We start from the raw sequence: 20,438 nt of genomic DNA, 5'->3' as shown, positions 1-20,438 counted from the left end.
GCTTTGGGAAGCATCCATGCTAAGTGCAGAGTAGCAGCAGACCCCACAGCTGAGACGTGAATTGGGACTGTTAAGGAAGGGCACTGGGAGGGTGAGGAGGGCAGAGGAAAATGCTTTAAAAAGCATCTGCAAGTTCCTACACACCCGCTGAAAACCCATACCAGGGATGGGGCTCGAACCCATGCGGACAACTGTCCATTGGATCTTAAGTCCAACGCCTTAACCACTCGGCCACCCTGGTGAGACCCTAGGCCCTGCCTTACTCAGCTCCCTTTTCATGCTGGCTGCTCCAGCGCAGGCTGTCCAGCAAGAGGTGATTGCAGAGTAAAAAGGCTTTTGCAGGAGGATAAAGGTAATTGCTTATGACAAACACACTGTGTGACACCTAACTTTTCCCCACTCGTACTTTATGGGCAATCTATACAGTGGAGTTAGCTTAGTCACAATAAGGAAGTGAGCAAGGCAGGCTCACAAGAGCATCTCCTCCCTGGTGGTCTAGTGGCTAGGATTCGGCGCTTTCACCGCCGCGGCCCGGGTTCGATTCCCGGTCAGGGAAGATCCCTCTAAGACGTAGACGTGCGTAATTTGTCCACGCAGCTCAGCTTTTTTTAATCGAAGGTCCTTAAAAAGGCACCCCGACCTATAGACGAAAGCAGAGGAAAGGGGCTGGGTCCCCTGTGTCCCAGGTTGCTTTGCTCCCATTGCCCTCAGCCACCTTCATGCGCACGCAGTCCCCCACCCAGTCAGGTGCTCTATGTGGGCGTAAAGTGCAGTACCAGCTCATCAGAAAGGTAAATTGCTGGAAAACCCGGCTGCGATGTATACATCTACTTTGGAGCACTCTTCTCCCTTGCACTCTTGAATCGGTCATTCGCAATGTATTCTTCCAGCAAGCTGAATAACGAGGTAGGTGTGAGAAGGTGTACCAGCTGTCTTTGAGCTATCAGCGGCCACTAGGTGTCCCTCTTGTGATTTCCCGGGGATCCCGATTGTACAGGAATTCGTCGGTTCAGTAGCACGGGGGAGGGGATGGCCTGTGCTTGGAAGTGACAAACAGTCTGGTGGAATCATGAGTGTTTTTTCAAGTTCTGATTCATATTCGCTGTAGAATAAAATATGCTTTCAGCCCCCATGAGCTTTGTCACTAGGAGAGCAGTGTAGGAACTTTTGCTGTATGGCTCTGGGTTCCCTGGTGGTCTAGTGGTTAGGATTCTGCGCTCTCACCGCCGCGGCCCGGGTTCGATTCCCGGTCAGGGAACAGTCCTTCTTCTGCCCTTGAATGCTTTTACTTCCCGCAGGTCAGGGCTTCTCAAAATGAATTTGCTTTTCTGACAAACAGTTTGCCTAGCATCCCGCAATCTGGCTCCTAATTTGATTTTCGCAAGGTTCCCTTTGAGTTGCTTTCCTCGGCGGGAGGAAAATCTCTTGTGCAAGGCTCTTGAGGAAGTGAGATTCTGTATTCCGAGGTGCGCTTCTTTTCGTAGGCTTCTGACCACATGGTGTGCGGCAGGAAGTCATCTTTGACAGGGCCGCAGGCTTTGTCTCCAAATGGCATCCCGGACCCACTGCAACCCACCTTTTTGCTGAAACGGAAGTCTGGTTCAGGGTAAGAAAAAGCTGAGCTGCACGTACCGAAAGCAGCAGAGCCCAGCGGCGGAGAGGGTGTGGCCAGGGCTGTCTGATTTGCATAGTGACCAGTGGCATCTTGGGAATGTACAGGCTTTGGAGCCTAACGGGTGCTGCAGGGGTCTGCCTGGCCGGAGAAATGCCTGTCTGGCGCTCCCCTCAGGACACACGTGTCTTCCGTTCGAGCATGGAGGGTGAGGGACATGGGTCACCCTCATATACAGGGGTGTGGGCATGGGCAGGATGGGGCGTGGGGGACCCGTCAGGGCATTGCCCGTTTGGAAGCCCGTTCGGAAGGCAAGAGGAGGCGGAGGCGGAGGCGGGAATCTCTGCTCAATTTTTTCCCGAGGCCTGGGGACAAGCCTTTGCACATTTGATCCAGCCGGGCCTGCATCAGCAGATCCTGCTCCGATGGCAAGGGAGAGCCTGCAGGTGTAAATCAAAGAAAGGGGAGAAATCCGCAAGAGGCGGGTTAACAAATTCCAGTGGCAGGCCCATGTTCCCCAGGAAGCAAGTACTTCCTCCTGCTCCCTTCAGTGGGAAAAGACATAGGAGGTGTATTTCTCTAAGCAGGGGCTCTGCGTAGGTGGCACTGCATTGCTTTGGCAAACATCCATGCTAAGTGCAGAGTAGCAGCAGACCCCACAGCTGAGACGTGAATTGGGACTGTTAAGGAAGGGCACTGGGAGGGTGAGGAGGGCAGAGGAAAATGCTTTACAAAAGCATCTGCAAGTTCCTACACACCCGCTGAAAACCCATACCAGGGATGGGGCTCGAACCCATGCGGACAACTGTCCATTGGATCTTAAGTCCAACGCCTTAACCACTCGGCCACCCTGGTGAGACCCTAGGTCCTGCCTTACTCAGCTCCCTTTTCATGCTGGCTGCTCCAGCGCAGGCTGTCCAGCAAGAGGTGATTGCAGAGTAAAAAGGCTTTTGCAGGAGGATAAAGGTAATTGCTTATGACAAACACACTGTGTGACACCTAACTTTTCCCCACTCGTACTTTATGGGCAATCTATACAGTGGAGTTAGCTTAGTCACAATAAGGAAGTGAGCAAGGCAGGCTCACAAGAGCATCTCCTCCCTGGTGGTCTAGTGGCTAGGATTCGGCGCTTTCACCGCCGCGGCCCGGGTTCGATTCCCGGTCAGGGAAGATCCCTCTAAGACGTAGACGTGCGTAATTTGTCCACGCAGCTCAGCTTTTTTTAATCGAAGGTCCTTAAAAAGGCACCCCGACCTATAGACGAAAGCAGAGGAAAGGGGCTGGGTCCCCTGTGTCCCAGGTTGCTTTGCTCCCATTGCCCTCAGCCACCTTCATGCGCACGCAGTCCCCCACCCAGTCAGGTGCTCTATGTGGGCGTAAAGTGCAGTACCAGCTCATCAGAAAGGTAAATTGCTGGAAAACCCGGCTGCGATGTATACATCTACTTTGGAGCACTCTTCTCCCTTGCACTCTTGAATCGGTCATTCGCAATGTATTCTTCCAGCAAGCTGAATAACGAGGTAGGTGTGAGAAGGTGTACCAGCTGTCTTTGAGCTATCAGCGGCCACTAGGTGTCCCTCTTGTGATTTCCCGGGGATCCCGATTGTACAGGAATTCGTCGGTTCAGTAGCACGGGGGAGGGGATGGCCTGTGCTTGGAAGTGACAAACAGTCTGGTGGAATCATGAGTGTTTTTTCAAGTTCTGATTCATATTCGCTGTAGAATAAAATATGCTTTCAGCCCCCATGAGCTTTGTCACTAGGAGAGCAGTGTAGGAACTTTTGCTGTATGGCTGTGGGTTCCCTGGTGGTCTAGTGGTTAGGATTCAGCGCTCTCACCGCTGCGGCCTGGGTTCGATTCCCGGTCAGGGAGCAGTCCTTCTTCTGCCCTTGAATGCTTTTCCTTCCCGCAGGTCAGGGCTTCTCAAAATGAATTTGCTTTTCTGACAAACAGTTTGCCTAGCATCCCGCAATCTGGCTCCTAATTTGATTTTCGCAAGGTTCCCTTTGAGTTGCTTTCCTCGGCGGGAGGAAAATCTCTTGTGCAAGGCTCTTGAGGAAGTGAGATTCTGTATTCCGAGGTGCGCTTCTTTTCGTAGGCTTCTGACCACATGGTGTGCGGCAGGAAGTCATCTTTGACAGGGCCGCAGGCTTTGTCTCCAAATGGCATCCCGGACCCACTGCAACCCACCTTTTTGCTGAAACGGAAGTCTGGTTCAGGGTAAGAAAAAGCTGAGCTGCACGTACCGAAAGCAGCAGAGCCCAGCGGCGGAGAGGGTGTGGCCAGGGCTGTCTGATTTGCATAGTGACCAGTGGCATCTTGGGAATGTACAGGCTTTGGAGCCTAATGGGTGCTGCAGGGGTCTGCCTGGCCGGAGAAATGCCTGTCTGGCGCTCCCCTCAGGACACACGTGTCTTCCGTTCGAGCATGGAGGGTGAGGGACATGGGTCACCCTCATATACAGGGGTGTGGGCATGGGCAGGATGGGGCGTGGGGGACCCGTCAGGGCATTGCCCGTTTGGAAGCCCGTTCGGAAGGCAAGAGGAGGCGGAGGCGGAGGCGGGAATCTCTGCTCAATTTTTTCCCGAGGCCTGGGGACAAGCCTTTGCACATTTGATCCAGCCGGGCCTGCATCAGCAGATCCTGCTCCGATGGCAAGGGAGAGCCTGCAGGTGTAAATCAAAGAAAGGGGAGAAATCCGCAAGAGGCGGGTTAACAAATTCCAGTGGCAGGCCCATGTTCCCCAGGAAGCAAGTACTTCCTCCTGCTCCCTTCAGTGGGAAAAGACATAGGAGGTGTATTTCTCTAAGCAGGGGCTCTGCGTAGGTGGCACTGCATTGCTTTGGCAAACATCCATGCTAAGTGCAGAGTAGCAGCAGACCCCACAGCTGAGACGTGAATTGGGACTGTTAAGGAAGGGCACTGGGAGGGTGAGGAGGGCAGAGGAAAATGCTTTACAAAAGCATCTGCAAGTTCCTACACACCCGCTGAAAACCCATACCAGGGATGGGGCTCGAACCCATGCGGACAACTGTCCATTGGATCTTAAGTCCAACGCCTTAACCACTCGGCCACCCTGGTGAGACCCTAGGTCCTGCCTTACTCAGCTCCCTTTTCATGCTGGCTGCTCCAGCGCAGGCTGTCCAGCAAGAGGTGATTGCAGAGTAAAAAGGCTTTTGCAGGAGGATAAAGGTAATTGCTTATGACAAACACACTGTGTGACACCTAACTTTTCCCCACTCGTACTTTATGGGCAATCTATACAGTGGAGTTAGCTTAGTCACAATAAGGAAGTGAGCAAGGCAGACTCACAAGAGCATCTCCTCCCTGGTGGTCTAGTGGCTAGGATTCGGCGCTTTCACCGCCGCGCCCCGGGTTCGATTCCCGGTCAGGGAAGATCCCTCTAAGACGTAGACGTGCGTAATTTGTCCACGCAGCTCAGCTTTTTTTAATCGAAGGTCCTTAAAAAGGCACCCCGACCTATAGACGAAAGCAGAGGAAAGGGGCTGGGTCCCCTGTGTCCCAGGTTGCTTTGCTCCCATTGCCCTCAGCCACCTTCATGCGCACGCAGTCCCCCACCCAGTCAGGTGCTCTATGTGGGCGTAAAGTGCAGTACCAGCTCATCAGAAAGGTAAATTGCTGGAAAACCCGGCTGCGATGTATACATCTACTTTGGAGCACTCTTCTCCCTTGCACTCTTGAATCGGTCATTCGCAATGTATTCTTCCAGCAAGCTGAATAACGAGGTAGGTGTGAGAAGGTGTACCAGCTGTCTTTGAGCTATCAGCGGCCACTAGGTGTCCCTCTTGTGATTTCCCGGGGATCCCGATTGTACAGGAATTCGTCGGTTCAGTAGCACGGGGGAGGGGATGGCCTGTGCTTGGAAGTGACAAACAGTCTGGTGGAATCATGAGTGTTTTTTCAAGTTCTGATTCATATTCGCTGTAGAATAAAATATGCTTTCAGCCCCCATGAGCTTTGTCACTAGGAGAGCAGTGTAGGAACTTTTGCTGTATGGCTGTGGGTTCCCTGGTGGTCTAGTGGTTAGGATTCGGCGCTCTCACCGCTGCGGCCTGGGTTCGATTCCCGGTCAGGGAACAGTCCTTCTTCTGCCCTTGAATGCTTTTCCTTCCCGCAGGTCAGGGCTTCTCAAAATGAAATTTTATTTTCACGTGGGTCGCACTCCGCTGGTCTTTAGCAAGTAGCCCCATAGGATTCTGGATGATAGAGTAGCAGCGGCGAGTACACCTATGCTACAAAGTGTAATAATAAATGCCATCCCTGGACACGTGTTTCGAGGTAGTTGCCTCTCGTCAGCAGGGAGCAGGACTGTGTGGGGGGTGCCGTAGACTGCCAAAAAATATGAGGTTTAAGTACCTTTCGTGGCGGCGCGCGGGTGCAGACTCCAGGCTCGTCAGCCAATCGCTCAGGGAGCTTCAAACATTATTTTCACGTGGGTCGCACTCCGCTGGTCTTTAGCAAGTAGCCCCATAGGATTCTGGATGATAGAGTAGCAGCGGCGAGTACACCTATGCTACAAAGTGTAATAATAAATGCCATCCCTGGACACGTGTTTCGAGGTAGTTGCCTCTCGTCAGCAGGGAGCAGGACTGTGTGGGGGGTGCCGTAGACTGCCAAAAAATATGAGGTTTAAGTACCTTTCGTGGCGGCGCGCGGGTGCAGACTCCAGGCTCGTCAGCCAATCGCTCAGGGAGCTTCAAACATTATTTTCACGTGGGTCGCACTCCGCTGGTCTTTAGCAAGTAGCCCCATAGGATTCTGGATGATAGAGTAGCAGCGGCGAGTACACCTATGCTACAAAGTGTAATAATAAATGCCATCCCTGGACACGTGTTTCGAGGTAGTTGCCTCTCGTCAGCAGGGAGCAGGACTGTGTGGGGGGTGCCGTAGACTGCCAAAAAATATGAGGTTTAAGTACCTTTCGTGGCGGCGCGCGGGTGCAGACTCCAGGCTCGTCAGCCAATCGCTCAGGGAGCTTCAAACATTATTTTCACGTGGGTCGCACTCCGCTGGTCTTTAGCAAGTAGCCCCATAGGATTCTGGATGATAGAGTAGCAGCGGCGAGTACACCTATGCTACAAAGTGTAATAATAAATGCCATCCCTGGACACGTGTTTCGAGGTAGTTGCCTCTCGTCAGCAGGGAGCAGGACTGTGTGGGGGGTGCCGTAGACTGCCAAAAAATATGAGGTTTAAGTACCTTTCGTGGCGGCGCGCGGGTGCAGACTCCAGGCTCGTCAGCCAATCGCTCAGGGAGCTTCAAACATTATTTTCACGTGGGTCGCACTCCGCTGGTCTTTAGCAAGTAGCCCCATAGGATTCTGGATGATAGAGTAGCAGCGGCGAGTACACCTATGCTACAAAGTGTAATAATAAATGCCATCCCTGGACACGTGTTTCGAGGTAGTTGCCTCTCGTCAGCAGGGAGCAGGACTGTGTGGGGGGTGCCGTAGACTGCCAAAAAATATGAGGTTTAAGTACCTTTCGTGGCGGCGCGCGGGTGCAGACTCCAGGCTCGTCAGCCAATCGCTCAGGGAGCTTCAAACATTATTTTCACGTGGGTCGCACTCCGCTGGTCTTTAGCAAGTAGCCCCATAGGATTCTGGATGATAGAGTAGCAGCGGCGAGTACACCTATGCTACAAAGTGTAATAATAAATGCCATCCCTGGACACGTGTTTCGAGGTAGTTGCCTCTCGTCAGCAGGGAGCAGGACTGTGTGGGGGGTGCCGTAGACTGCCAAAAAATATGAGGTTTAAGTACCTTTCGTGGCGGCGCGCGGGTGCAGACTCCAGGCTCGTCAGCCAATCGCTCAGGGAGCTTCAAACATTATTTTCACGTGGGTCGCACTCCGCTGGTCTTTAGCAAGTAGCCCCATAGGATTCTGGATGATAGAGTAGCAGCGGCGAGTACACCTATGCTACAAAGTGTAATAATAAATGCCATCCCTGGACACGTGTTTCGAGGTAGTTGCCTCTCGTCAGCAGGGAGCAGGACTGTGTGGGGGGTGCCGTAGACTGCCAAAAAATATGAGGTTTAAGTACCTTTCGTGGCGGCGCGCGGGTGCAGACTCCAGGCTCGTCAGCCAATCGCTCAGGGAGCTTCAAACATTATTTTCACGTGGGTCGCACTCCGCTGGTCTTTAGCAAGTAGCCCCATAGGATTCTGGATGATAGAGTAGCAGCGGCGAGTACACCTATGCTACAAAGTGTAATAATAAATGCCATCCCTGGACACGTGTTTCGAGGTAGTTGCCTCTCGTCAGCAGGGAGCAGGACTGTGTGGGGGGTGCCGTAGACTGCCAAAAAATATGAGGTTTAAGTACCTTTCGTGGCGGCGCGCGGGTGCAGACTCCAGGCTCGTCAGCCAATCGCTCAGGGAGCTTCAAACATTATTTTCACGTGGGTCGCACTCCGCTGGTCTTTAGCAAGTAGCCCCATAGGATTCTGGATGATAGAGTAGCAGCGGCGAGTACACCTATGCTACAAAGTGTAATAATAAATGCCATCCCTGGACACGTGTTTCGAGGTAGTTGCCTCTCGTCAGCAGGGAGCAGGACTGTGTGGGGGGTGCCGTAGACTGCCAAAAAATATGAGGTTTAAGTACCTTTCGTGGCGGCGCGCGGGTGCAGACTCCAGGCTCGTCAGCCAATCGCTCAGGGAGCTTCAAACATTATTTTCACGTGGGTCGCACTCCGCTGGTCTTTAGCAAGTAGCCCCATAGGATTCTGGATGATAGAGTAGCAGCGGCGAGTACACCTATGCTACAAAGTGTAATAATAAATGCCATCCCTGGACACGTGTTTCGAGGTAGTTGCCTCTCGTCAGCAGGGAGCAGGACTGTGTGGGGGGTGCCGTAGACTGCCAAAAAATATGAGGTTTAAGTACCTTTCGTGGCGGCGCGCGGGTGCAGACTCCAGGCTCGTCAGCCAATCGCTCAGGGAGCTTCAAACATTATTTTCACGTGGGTCGCACTCCGCTGGTCTTTAGCAAGTAGCCCCATAGGATTCTGGATGATAGAGTAGCAGCGGCGAGTACACCTATGCTACAAAGTGTAATAATAAATGCCATCCCTGGACACGTGTTTCGAGGTAGTTGCCTCTCGTCAGCAGGGAGCAGGACTGTGTGGGGGGTGCCGTAGACTGCCAAAAAATATGAGGTTTAAGTACCTTTCGTGGCGGCGCGCGGGTGCAGACTCCAGGCTCGTCAGCCAATCGCTCAGGGAGCTTCAAACATTATTTTCACGTGGGTCGCACTCCGCTGGTCTTTAGCAAGTAGCCCCATAGGATTCTGGATGATAGAGTAGCAGCGGCGAGTACACCTATGCTACAAAGTGTAATAATAAATGCCATCCCTGGACACGTGTTTCGAGGTAGTTGCCTCTCGTCAGCAGGGAGCAGGACTGTGTGGGGGGTGCCGTAGACTGCCAAAAAATATGAGGTTTAAGTACCTTTCGTGGCGGCGCGCGGGTGCAGACTCCAGGCTCGTCAGCCAATCGCTCAGGGAGCTTCAAACATTATTTTCACGTGGGTCGCACTCCGCTGGTCTTTAGCAAGTAGCCCCATAGGATTCTGGATGATAGAGTAGCAGCGGCGAGTACACCTATGCTACAAAGTGTAATAATAAATGCCATCCCTGGACACGTGTTTCGAGGTAGTTGCCTCTCGTCAGCAGGGAGCAGGACTGTGTGGGGGGTGCCGTAGACTGCCAAAAAATATGAGGTTTAAGTACCTTTCGTGGCGGCGCGCGGGTGCAGACTCCAGGCTCGTCAGCCAATCGCTCAGGGAGCTTCAAACATTATTTTCACGTGGGTCGCACTCCGCTGGTCTTTAGCAAGTAGCCCCATAGGATTCTGGATGATAGAGTAGCAGCGGCGAGTACACCTATGCTACAAAGTGTAATAATAAATGCCATCCCTGGACACGTGTTTCGAGGTAGTTGCCTCTCGTCAGCAGGGAGCAGGACTGTGTGGGGGGTGCCGTAGACTGCCAAAAAATATGAGGTTTAAGTACCTTTCGTGGCGGCGCGCGGGTGCAGACTCCAGGCTCGTCAGCCAATCGCTCAGGGAGCTTCAAACATTATTTTCACGTGGGTCGCACTCCGCTGGTCTTTAGCAAGTAGCCCCATAGGATTCTGGATGATAGAGTAGCAGCGGCGAGTACACCTATGCTACAAAGTGTAATAATAAATGCCATCCCTGGACACGTGTTTCGAGGTAGTTGCCTCTCGTCAGCAGGGAGCAGGACTGTGTGGGGGGTGCCGTAGACTGCCAAAAAATATGAGGTTTAAGTACCTTTCGTGGCGGCGCGCGGGTGCAGACTCCAGGCTCGTCAGCCAATCGCTCAGGGAGCTTCAAACATTATTTTCACGTGGGTCGCACTCCGCTGGTCTTTAGCAAGTAGCCCCATAGGATTCTGGATGATAGAGTAGCAGCGGCGAGTACACCTATGCTACAAAGTGTAATAATAAATGCCATCCCTGGACACGTGTTTCGAGGTAGTTGCCTCTCGTCAGCAGGGAGCAGGACTGTGTGGGGGGTGCCGTAGACTGCCAAAAAATATGAGGTTTAAGTACCTTTCGTGGCGGCGCGCGGGTGCAGACTCCAGGCTCGTCAGCCAATCGCTCAGGGAGCTTCAAACATTATTTTCACGTGGGTCGCACTCCGCTGGTCTTTAGCAAGTAGCCCCATAGGATTCTGGATGATAGAGTAGCAGCGGCGAGTACACCTATGCTACAAAGTGTAATAATAAATGCCATCCCTGGACACGTGTTTCGAGGTAGTTGCCTCTCGTCAGCAGGGAGCAGGACTGTGTGGGGGGTGCCGTAGACTGCCAAAAAATATGAGGTTTAAGTACCTTTCGTGGCGGCGCGCGGGTGCAGACTCCAGGCTCGTCAGCCAATCGCTCAGGGAGCTTCAAACATTATTTTCACGTGGGTCGCACTCCGCTGGTCTTTAGCAAGTAGCCCCATAGGATTCTGGATGATAGAGTAGCAGCGGCGAGTACACCTATGCTACAAAGTGTAATAATAAATGCCATCCCTGGACACGTGTTTCGAGGTAGTTGCCTCTCGTCAGCAGGGAGCAGGACTGTGTGGGGGGTGCCGTAGACTGCCAAAAAATATGAGGTTTAAGTACCTTTCGTGGCGGCGCGCGGGTGCAGACTCCAGGCTCGTCAGCCAATCGCTCAGGGAGCTTCAAACATTATTTTCACGTGGGTCGCACTCCGCTGGTCTTTAGCAAGTAGCCCCATAGGATTCTGGATGATAGAGTAGCAGCGGCGAGTACACCTATGCTACAAAGTGTAATAATAAATGCCATCCCTGGACACGTGTTTCGAGGTAGTTGCCTCTCGTCAGCAGGGAGCAGGACTGTGTGGGGGGTGCCGTAGACTGCCAAAAAATATGAGGTTTAAGTACCTTTCGTGGCGGCGCGCGGGTGCAGACTCCAGGCTCGTCAGCCAATCGCTCAGGGAGCTTCAAACATTATTTTCACGTGGGTCGCACTCCGCTGGTCTTTAGCAAGTAGCCCCATAGGATTCTGGATGATAGAGTAGCAGCGGCGAGTACACCTATGCTACAAAGTGTAATAATAAATGCCATCCCTGGACACGTGTTTCGAGGTAGTTGCCTCTCGTCAGCAGGGAGCAGGACTGTGTGGGGGGTGCCGTAGACTGCCAAAAAATATGAGGTTTAAGTACCTTTCGTGGCGGCGCGCGGGTGCAGACTCCAGGCTCGTCAGCCAATCGCTCAGGGAGCTTCAAACATTATTTTCACGTGGGTCGCACTCCGCTGGTCTTTAGCAAGTAGCCCCATAGGATTCTGGATGATAGAGTAGCAGCGGCGAGTACACCTATGCTACAAAGTGTAATAATAAATGCCATCCCTGGACACGTGTTTCGAGGTAGTTGCCTCTCGTCAGCAGGGAGCAGGACTGTGTGGGGGGTGCCGTAGACTGCCAAAAAATATGAGGTTTAAGTACCTTTCGTGGCGGCGCGCGGGTGCAGACTCCAGGCTCGTCAGCCAATCGCTCAGGGAGCTTCAAACATTATTTTCACGTGGGTCGCACTCCGCTGGTCTTTAGCAAGTAGCCCCATAGGATTCTGGATGATAGAGTAGCAGCGGCGAGTACACCTATGCTACAAAGTGTAATAATAAATGCCATCCCTGGACACGTGTTTCGAGGTAGTTGCCTCTCGTCAGCAGGGAGCAGGACTGTGTGGGGGGTGCCGTAGACTGCCAAAAAATATGAGGTTTAAGTACCTTTCGTGGCGGCGCGCGGGTGCAGACTCCAGGCTCGTCAGCCAATCGCTCAGGGAGCTTCAAACATTATTTTCACGTGGGTCGCACTCCGCTGGTCTTTAGCAAGTAGCCCCATAGGATTCTGGATGATAGAGTAGCAGCGGCGAGTACACCTATGCTACAAAGTGTAATAATAAATGCCATCCCTGGACACGTGTTTCGAGGTAGTTGCCTCTCGTCAGCAGGGAGCAGGACTGTGTGGGGGGTGCCGTAGACTGCCAAAAAATATGAGGTTTAAGTACCTTTCGTGGCGGCGCGCGGGTGCACCGCCACGAAAGGTAAATTACTAATAGCTCATTCGAGCGACTTTGGCTGACGAGCCCGGTGTCTGCACCTGCGCGCCTTGGAAGGTATTTTACCTATATATATGGCAGTCATCGGCACCCCGCATACCTACCTGCTCCCTGCTGACGAGAGGCAATTACCTCGAAACACGTGTCCAGGGATGGCATTATATTTCTATATACTCGTGGCGTAGGCGTACTCACCGTAGCCACTACACTATCCAGAATCCTTTGGGGTTATTTGCAGCATGACGAGCAGTGTCGCGACCCATTTACGTAAATTACTAATAGCTCATTCGAGCGACTTTGGCTGACGAGCCCGGTGTCTGCACCTGCGCGCCTTGGAAGGTATTTTACCTATATATATGGCAGTCATCGGCACCCCGCATACCTACCTGCTCCCTGCTGACGAGAGGCAATTACCTCGAAACACGTGTCCAGGGATGGCATTATATTTCTATATACTCGTGGCGTAGGCGTACTCACCGTAGCCACTACACTATCCAGAATCCTTTGGGGTTATTTGCAGCATGACGAGCAGTGTCGCGACCCATTTACGTAAATTACTAATAGCTCATTCGAGCGACTTTGGCTGACGAGCCCGGTGTCTGCACCTGCGCGCCTTGGAAGGTATTTTACCTATATATATGGCAGTCATCGGCACCCCGCATACCTACCTGCTCCCTGCTGACGAGAGGCAATTACCTCGAAACACGTGTCCAGGGATGGCATTATATTTCTATATACTCGTGGCGTAGGCGTACTCACCGTAGCCACTACACTATCCAGAATCCTTTGGGGTTATTTGCAGCATGACGAGCAGTGTCGCGACCCATTTACGTAAATTACTAATAGCTCATTCGAGCGACTTTGGCTGACGAGCCCGGTGTCTGCACCTGCGCGCCTTGGAAGGTATTTTACCTATATATATGGCAGTCATCGGCACCCCGCATACCTACCTGCTCCCTGCTGACGAGAGGCAATTACCTCGAAACACGTGTCCAGGGATGGCATTATATTTCTATATACTCGTGGCGTAGGCGTACTCACCGTAGCCACTACACTATCCAGAATCCTTTGGGGTTATTTGCAGCATGACGAGCAGTGTCGCGACCCATTTACGTAAATTACTTCTCAAAATGAATTTGCTTTTCTGACAAACAGTTTGCCTAGCATCCCGCAATCTGGCTCCTAATTTGATTTTCGCAAGGTTCCCTTTGAGTTGCTTTCCTCGGCGGGAGGAAAATCTCTTGTGCAAGGCTCTTGAGGAAGTGAGATTCTGTATTCCGAGGTGCGCTTCTTTTCGTAGGCTTCTGACCACATGGTGTGCGGCAGGAAGTCATCTTTGACAGGGCCGCAGGCTTTGTCTCCAAATGGCATCCCGGACCCACTGCAACCCACCTTTTTGCTGAAACGGAAGTCTGGTTCAGGGTAAGAAAAAGCTGAGCTGCACGTACCGAAAGCAGCAGAGCCCAGCGGCGGAGAGGGTGTGGCCAGGGCTGTCTGATTTGCATAGTGACCAGTGGCATCTTGGGAATGTACAGGCTTTGGAGCCTAACGGGTGCTGCAGGGGTCTGCCTGGCCGGAGAAATGCCTGTCTGGCGCTCCCCTCAGGACACACGTGTCTTCCGTTCGAGCATGTAGGGTGAGGGACATGGGTCACCCTCATATACAGGGGTGTGGGCATGGGCAGGATGGGGCGTGGGGGACCCGTCAGGGCATTGCCCGTTTGGAAGCCCGTTTGGAAGCCCGTTCGGAAGGCAAGAGGAGGCGGAGGCGGAGGCGGGAATCTCTGCTCAATTTTTTCCCGAGGCCTGGGGACAAGCCTTTGCACATTTGATCCAGCCGGGCCTGCATCAGCAGATCCTGCTCCGATGGCAAGGGAGAGCCTGCAGGTGTAAATCAAAGAAAGGGGAGAAATCCGCAAGAGGCGGGTTAACAAATTCCAGTGGCAGGCCCATGTTCCCCAGGAAGCAAGTACTTCCTCCTGCTCCCTTCAGTGGGAAAAGACATAGGAGGTGTATTTCTCTAAGCAGGGGCTCTGCGTAGGTGGCACTGCATTGCTTTGGGAAGCATCCATGCTAAGTGCAGAGTAGCAGCAGACCCCACAGCTGAGACGTGAATTGGGACTGTTAAGGAAGGGCACTGGGAGGGTGAGGAGGGCAGAGGAAAATGCTTTAAAAAAGCATCTGCAAGTTCCTACACACCCGCTGAAAACCCATACCAGGGATGGGGCTCGAACCCATGCGGACAACTGTCCATTGGATCTTAAGTCCAACGCCTTAACCACTCGGCCACCCTGGTGAGACCCTAGGCCCTGCCTTACTCAGCTCCCTTTTCATGCTGGCTGCTCCAGCGCAGGCTGTCCAGCAAGAGGTGATTGCAGAGTAAAAAGGCTTTTGCAGGAGGATAAAGGTAATTGCTTATGACAAACACACTGTGTGACACCTAACTTTTCCTCACTCGTACTTTATGGGCAATCTATACAGTGGAGTTAGCTTAGTCACAATAAGGAAGTGAGCAAGGCAGGCTCACAAGAGCATCTCCTCCCTGGTGGTCTAGTGGCTAGGATTCGGCGCTTTCACCGCCGCGGCCCGGGTTCGATTCCCGGTCAGGGAAGATCCCTCTAAGACGTAGACGTGCGTAATTTGTCCACGCAGCTCAGCTTTTTTTAATCGAAGGTCCTTAAAAAGGCACCCCGACCTATAGACGAAAGCAGAGGAAAGGGGCTGGGTCCCCTGTGTCCCAGGTTGCTTTGCTCCCATTGCCCTCAGCCACCTTCATGCGCACGCAGTCCCCCACCCAGTCAGGTGCTCTATGTGGGCGTAAAGTGCAGTACCAGCTCATCAGAAAGGTAAATTGCTGGAAAACCCGGCTGCGATGTATACATCTACTTTGGAGCACTCTTCTCCCTTGCACTCTTGAATCGGTCATTCGCAATGTATTCTTCCAGCAAGCTGAATAACGAGGTAGGTGTGAGAAGGTGTACCAGCTGTCTTTGAGCTATCAGCGGCCACTAGGTGTCCCTCTTGTGATTTCCCGGGGATCCCGATTGTACAGGAATTCGTCGGTTCAGTAGCACGGGGGAGGGGATGGCCTGTGCTTGGAAGTGACAAACAGTCTGGTGGAATCATGAGTGTTTTTTCAAGTTCTGATTCATATTCGCTGTAGAATAAAATATGCTTTCAGCCCCCATGAGCTTTGTCACTAGGAGAGCAGTGTAGGAACTTTTGCTGTATGGCTCTGGGTTCCCTGGTGGTCTAGTGGTTAGGATTCGGCGCTCTCACCGCCGCGGCCCGGGTTCGATTCCCGGTCAGGGAACAGTCCTTCTTCTGCCCTTGAATGCTTTTCCTTCCCGCAGGTCAGGGCTTCTCAAAATGAATTTGTTTTTCTGACAAACAGTTTGCCTAGCATCCCGCAATCTGGCTCCTAATTTGATTTTCGCAAGGTTCCCTTTGAGTTGCTTTCCTCGGCGGGAGGAAAATCTCTTGTGCAAGGCTCTTGAGGAAGTGAGATTCTGTATTCCGAGGTGCGCTTCTTTTCGTAGGCTTCTGACCACATGGTGTGCGGCAGGAAGTCATCTTTGACAGGGCCGCAGGCTTTGTCTCCAAATGGCATCCCGGACCCACTGCAACCCACCTTTTTGCTGAAACGGAAGTCTGGTTCAGGGTAAGAAAAAGCTGAGCTGCACGTACCGAAAGCAGCAGAGCCCAGCGGCGGAGAGGGTGTGGCCAGGGCTGTCTGATTTGCATAGTGACCAGTGGCATCTTGGGAATGTACAGGCTTTGGAGCCTAATGGGTGCTGCAGGGGTCTGCCTGGCCGGAGAAATGCCTGTCTGGCGCTCCCCTCAGGACACACGTGTCTTCCGTTCGAGCATGGAGGGTGAGGGACATGGGTCACCCTCATATACAGGGGTGTGGGCATGGGCAGGATGGGGCGTGGGGGACCCGTCAGGGCATTGCCCGTTTGGAAGCCCGTTCGGAAGGCAAGAGGAGGCGGAGGCGGAGGCGGGAATCTCTGCTCAATTTTTTCCCGAGGCCTGGGGACAAGCCTTTGCACATTTGATCCAGCCGGGCCTGCATCAGCAGATCCTGCTCCGATGGCAAGGGAGAGCCTGCAGGTGTAAATCAAAGAAAGGGGAGAAATCCGCAAGAGGCGGGTTAACAAATTCCAGTGGCAGGCCCATGTTCCCCAGGAAGCAAGTACTTCCTCCTGCTCCCTTCAGTGGGAAAAGACATAGGAGGTGTATTTCTCTAAGCAGGGGCTCTGCGTAGGTGGCACTGCATTGCTTTGGCAAACATCCATGCTAAGTGCAGAGTAGCAGCAGACCCCACAGCTGAGACGTGAATTGGGACTGTTAAGGAAGGGCACTGGGAGGGTGAGGAGGGCAGAGGAAAATGCTTTACAAAAGCATCTGCAAGTTCCTACACACCCGCTGAAAACCCATACCAGGGATGGGGCTCGAACCCATGCGGACAACTGTCCATTGGATCTTAAGTCCAACGCCTTAACCACTCGGCCACCCTGGTGAGACCCTAGGTCCTGCCTTACTCAGCTCCCTTTTCATGCTGGCTGCTCCAGCGCAGGCTGTCCAGCAAGAGGTGATTGCAGAGTAAAAAGGCTTTTGCAGGAGGATAAAGGTAATTGCTTATGACAAACACACTGTGTGACACCTAACTTTTCCCCACTCGTACTTTATGGGCAATCTATACAGTGGAGTTAGCTTAGTCACAATAAGGAAGTGAGCAAGGCAGGCTCACAAGAGCATCTCCTCCCTGGTGGTCTAGTGGCTAGGATTCGGCGCTTTCACCGCCGCGGCCCGGGTTCGATTCCCGGTCAGGGAAGATCCCTCTAAGACGTAGACGTGCGTAATTTGTCCACGCAGCTCAGCTTTTTTTAATCGAAGGTCCTTAAAAAGGCACCCCGACCTATAGACGAAAGCAGAGGAAAGGGGCTGGGTCCCCTGTGTCCCAGGTTGCTTTGCTCCCATTGCCCTCAGCCACCTTCATGCGCACGCAGTCCCCCACCCAGTCAGGTGCTCTATGTGGGCGTAAAGTGCAGTACCAGCTCATCAGAAAGGTAAATTGCTGGAAAACCCGGCTGCGATGTATACATCTACTTTGGAGCACTCTTCTCCCTTGCACTCTTGAATCGGTCATTCGCAATGTATTCTTCCAGCAAGCTGAATAACGAGGTAGGTGTGAGAAGGTGTACCAGCTGTCTTTGAGCTATCAGCGGCCACTAGGTGTCCCTCTTGTGATTTCCCGGGGATCCCGATTGTACAGGAATTCGTCGGTTCAGTAGCACGGGGGAGGGGATGGCCTGTGCTTGGAAGTGACAAACAGTCTGGTGGAATCATGAGTGTTTTTTCAAGTTCTGATTCATATTCGCTGTAGAATAAAATATGCTTTCAGCCCCCATGAGCTTTGTCACTAGGAGAGCAGTGTAGGAACTTTTGCTGTATCGCTGTGGGTTCCCTGGTGGTCTAGTGGTTAGGATTCGGCGCTCTCACCGCTGCGGCCTGGGTTCGATTCCCGGTCAGGGAACAGTCCTTCTTCTGCCCTTGAATGCTTTTCCTTCCCGCAGGTCAGGGCTTCTCAAAATGAATTTGCTTTTCTGACAAACAGTTTGCCTAGCATCCCGCAATCTGGCTCCTAATTTGATTTTCGCAAGGTTCCCTTTGAGTTGCTTTCCTCGGCGGGAGGAAAATCTCTTGTGCAAGGCTCTTGAGGAAGTGAGATTCTGTATTCCGAGGTGCGCTTCTTTTCGTAGGCTTCTGACCACATGGTGTGCGGCAGGAAGTCATCTTTGACAGGGCCGCAGGCTTTGTCTCCAAATGGCATCCCGGACCCACTGCAACCCACCTTTTTGCTGAAACGGAAGTCTGGTTCAGGGTAAGAAAAAGCTGAGCTGCACGTACCGAAAGCAGCAGAGCCCAGCGGCGGAGAGGGTGTGGCCAGGGCTGTCTGATTTGCATAGTGACCAGTGGCATCTTGGGAATGTACAGGCTTTGGAGCCTAACGGGTGCTGCAGGGGTCTGCCTGGCCGGAGAAATGCCTGTCTGGCGCTCCCCTCAGGACACACGTGTCTTCCGTTCGAGCATGTAGGGTGAGGGACATGGGTCACCCTCATATACAGGGGTGTGGGCATGGGCAGGATGGGGCGTGGGGGACCCGTCAGGGCATTGCCCGTTTGGAAGCCCGTTTGGAAGCCCGTTCGGAAGGCAAGAGGAGGCGGAGGCGGAGGCGGGAATCTCTGCTCAATTTTTTCCCGAGGCCTGGGGACAAGCCTTTGCACATTTGATCCAGCCGGGCCTGCATCAGCAGATCCTGCTCCGATGGCAAGGGAGAGCCTGCAGGTGTAAATCAAAGAAAGGGGAGAAATCCGCAAGAGGCGGGTTAACAAATTCCAGTGGCAGGCCCATGTTCCCCAGGAAGCAAGTACTTCCTCCTGCTCCCTTCAGTGGGAAAAGACATAGGAGGTGTATTTCTCTAAGCAGGGGCTCTGCGTAGGTGGCACTGCATTGCTTTGGGAAGCATCCATGCTAAGTGCAGAGTAGCAGCAGACCCCACAGCTGAGACGTGAATTGGGACTGTTAAGGAAGGGCACTGGGAGGGTGAGGAGGGCAGAGGAAAATGCTTTAAAAAAGCATCTGCAAGTTCCTACACACCCGCTGAAAACCCATACCAGGGATGGGGCTCGAACCCATGCGGACAACTGTCCATTGGATCTTAAGTCCAACGCCTTAACCACTCGGCCACCCTGGTGAGACCCTAGGCCCTGCCTTACTCAGCTCCCTTTTCATGCTGGCTGCTCCAGCGCAGGCTGTCCAGCAAGAGGTGATTGCAGAGTAAAAAGGCTTTTGCAGGAGGATAAAGGTAATTGCTTATGACAAACACACTGTGTGACACCTAACTTTTCCTCACTCGTACTTTATGGGCAATCCATACAGTGGAGTTAGCTTAGTCACAATAAGGAAGTGAGCAAGGCAGGCTCACAAGAGCATCTCCTCCCTGGTGGTCTAGTGGCTAGGATTCGGCGCTTTCACCGCCGCGGCCCGGGTTCGATTCCCGGTCAGGGAAGATCCCTCTAAGACGTAGACGTGCGTAATTTGTCCACGCAGCTCACCTTTTTTTAATCGAAGGTCCTTAAAAAGGCACCCCGACCTATAGACGAAAGCAGAGGAAAGGGGCTGGGTCCCCTGTGTCCCAGGTTGCTTTGCTCCCATTGCCCTCAGCCACCTTCATGCGCACGCAGTCCCCCACCCAGTCAGGTGCTCTATGTGGGCGTAAAGTGCAGTACCAGCTCATCAGAAAGGTAAATTGTTGGAAAACCCGGCTGCGATGTATACATCTACTTTGGAGCACTCTTCTCCCTTGCACTCTTGAATCGGTCATTCGCAATGTATTCTTCCAGCAAGCTGAATAACGAGGTAGGTGTGAGAAGGTGTACCAGCTGTCTTTGAGCTATCAGCGGCCACTAGGTGTCCCTCTTGTGATTTCCCGGGGATCCCGATTGTACAGGAATTCGTCGGTTCAGTAGCACGGGGGAGGGGATGGCCTGTGCTTGGAAGTGACAAACAGTCTGGTGGAATCATGAGTGTTTTTTCAAGTTCTGATTCATATTCGCTGTAGAATAAAATATGCTTTCAGCCCCCATGAGCTTTGTCACTAGCAGAGCAGTGTAGGAACTTTTGCTGTATGGCTCTGGGTTCCCTGGTGGTCTAGTGGTTAGGATTCGGCGCTCTCACCGCCGCGGCCCGGGTTCGATTCCCGGTCAGGGAACAGTCCTTCTTCTGCCCTTGAATGCTTTTCCTTCCCGCAGGTCAGGGCTTCTCAAAATGAATTTGCTTTTCTGACAAACAGTTTGCCTAGCATCCCGCAATCTGGCTCCTAATTTGATTTTCGCAAGGTTCCCTTTGAGTTGCTTTCCTCGGCGGGAGGAAAATCTCTTGTGCAAGGCTCTTGAGGAAGTGAGATTCTGTATTCCGAGGTGCGCTTCTTTTCGTAGGCTTCTGACCACATGGTGTGCGGCAGGAAGTCATCTTTGACAGGGCCGCAGGCTTTGTCTCCAAATGGCATCCCGGACCCACTGCAACCCACCTTTTTGCTGAAACGGAAGTCTGGTTCAGGGTAAGAAAAAGCTGAGCTGCACGTACCGAAAGCAGCAGAGCCCAGCGGCGGAGAGGGTGTGGCCAGGGCTGTCTGATTTGCATAGTGACCAG

The 20,438-nt window shown here is 52.8% G+C and overlaps 13 non-coding genes across 13 annotated transcripts; 7 read left to right on the top strand and 6 right to left on the bottom strand.

The window, feature by feature from the left end:
• Positions 1-158: 158 nt before the first annotated feature.
• On the bottom strand, positions 159-241 carry TRNAL-UAA (transfer RNA leucine (anticodon UAA)). The gene has a single exon. It is a non-coding gene; the product is annotated as a tRNA-Leu (tRNA).
• A 243-nt stretch (positions 242-484) lies between these two features.
• Positions 485-556, top strand: TRNAE-UUC (transfer RNA glutamic acid (anticodon UUC)). The gene has a single exon. It is a non-coding gene; the product is annotated as a tRNA-Glu (tRNA).
• Positions 557-2,384: 1,828 nt separating this feature from the next.
• On the bottom strand, positions 2,385-2,467 carry TRNAL-UAA (transfer RNA leucine (anticodon UAA)). Its single transcript has one exon. It is a non-coding gene; the product is annotated as a tRNA-Leu (tRNA).
• A 243-nt stretch (positions 2,468-2,710) lies between these two features.
• TRNAE-UUC (transfer RNA glutamic acid (anticodon UUC)) lies at positions 2,711-2,782 on the top strand. The gene has a single exon. It is a non-coding gene; the product is annotated as a tRNA-Glu (tRNA).
• Positions 2,783-4,610: 1,828 nt separating this feature from the next.
• Positions 4,611-4,693, bottom strand: TRNAL-UAA (transfer RNA leucine (anticodon UAA)). The gene has a single exon. It is a non-coding gene; the product is annotated as a tRNA-Leu (tRNA).
• Positions 4,694-14,434: 9,741 nt separating this feature from the next.
• TRNAL-UAA (transfer RNA leucine (anticodon UAA)) lies at positions 14,435-14,517 on the bottom strand. The gene has a single exon. It is a non-coding gene; the product is annotated as a tRNA-Leu (tRNA).
• Positions 14,518-14,760: 243 nt separating this feature from the next.
• TRNAE-UUC (transfer RNA glutamic acid (anticodon UUC)) lies at positions 14,761-14,832 on the top strand. The gene has a single exon. It is a non-coding gene; the product is annotated as a tRNA-Glu (tRNA).
• A 630-nt stretch (positions 14,833-15,462) lies between these two features.
• Positions 15,463-15,534, top strand: TRNAE-CUC (transfer RNA glutamic acid (anticodon CUC)). Its single transcript has one exon. It is a non-coding gene; the product is annotated as a tRNA-Glu (tRNA).
• Positions 15,535-16,660: 1,126 nt separating this feature from the next.
• On the bottom strand, positions 16,661-16,743 carry TRNAL-UAA (transfer RNA leucine (anticodon UAA)). Its single transcript has one exon. It is a non-coding gene; the product is annotated as a tRNA-Leu (tRNA).
• Positions 16,744-16,986: 243 nt separating this feature from the next.
• Positions 16,987-17,058, top strand: TRNAE-UUC (transfer RNA glutamic acid (anticodon UUC)). Its single transcript has one exon. It is a non-coding gene; the product is annotated as a tRNA-Glu (tRNA).
• A 1,840-nt stretch (positions 17,059-18,898) lies between these two features.
• On the bottom strand, positions 18,899-18,981 carry TRNAL-UAA (transfer RNA leucine (anticodon UAA)). Its single transcript has one exon. It is a non-coding gene; the product is annotated as a tRNA-Leu (tRNA).
• A 243-nt stretch (positions 18,982-19,224) lies between these two features.
• Positions 19,225-19,296, top strand: TRNAE-UUC (transfer RNA glutamic acid (anticodon UUC)). Its single transcript has one exon. It is a non-coding gene; the product is annotated as a tRNA-Glu (tRNA).
• Positions 19,297-19,926: 630 nt separating this feature from the next.
• TRNAE-CUC (transfer RNA glutamic acid (anticodon CUC)) lies at positions 19,927-19,998 on the top strand. Its single transcript has one exon. It is a non-coding gene; the product is annotated as a tRNA-Glu (tRNA).
• Positions 19,999-20,438: the final 440 nt, after the last annotated feature.

Source organism: Triturus cristatus, chromosome 5_2 (genome assembly GCF_964204655.1).
Source record: "Triturus cristatus chromosome 5_2, aTriCri1.1, whole genome shotgun sequence".
Taxonomy (NCBI): Eukaryota; Metazoa; Chordata; class Amphibia; order Caudata; family Salamandridae; genus Triturus; species Triturus cristatus.
This window is presented reverse-complemented; position numbering and strand designations above follow the sequence as displayed.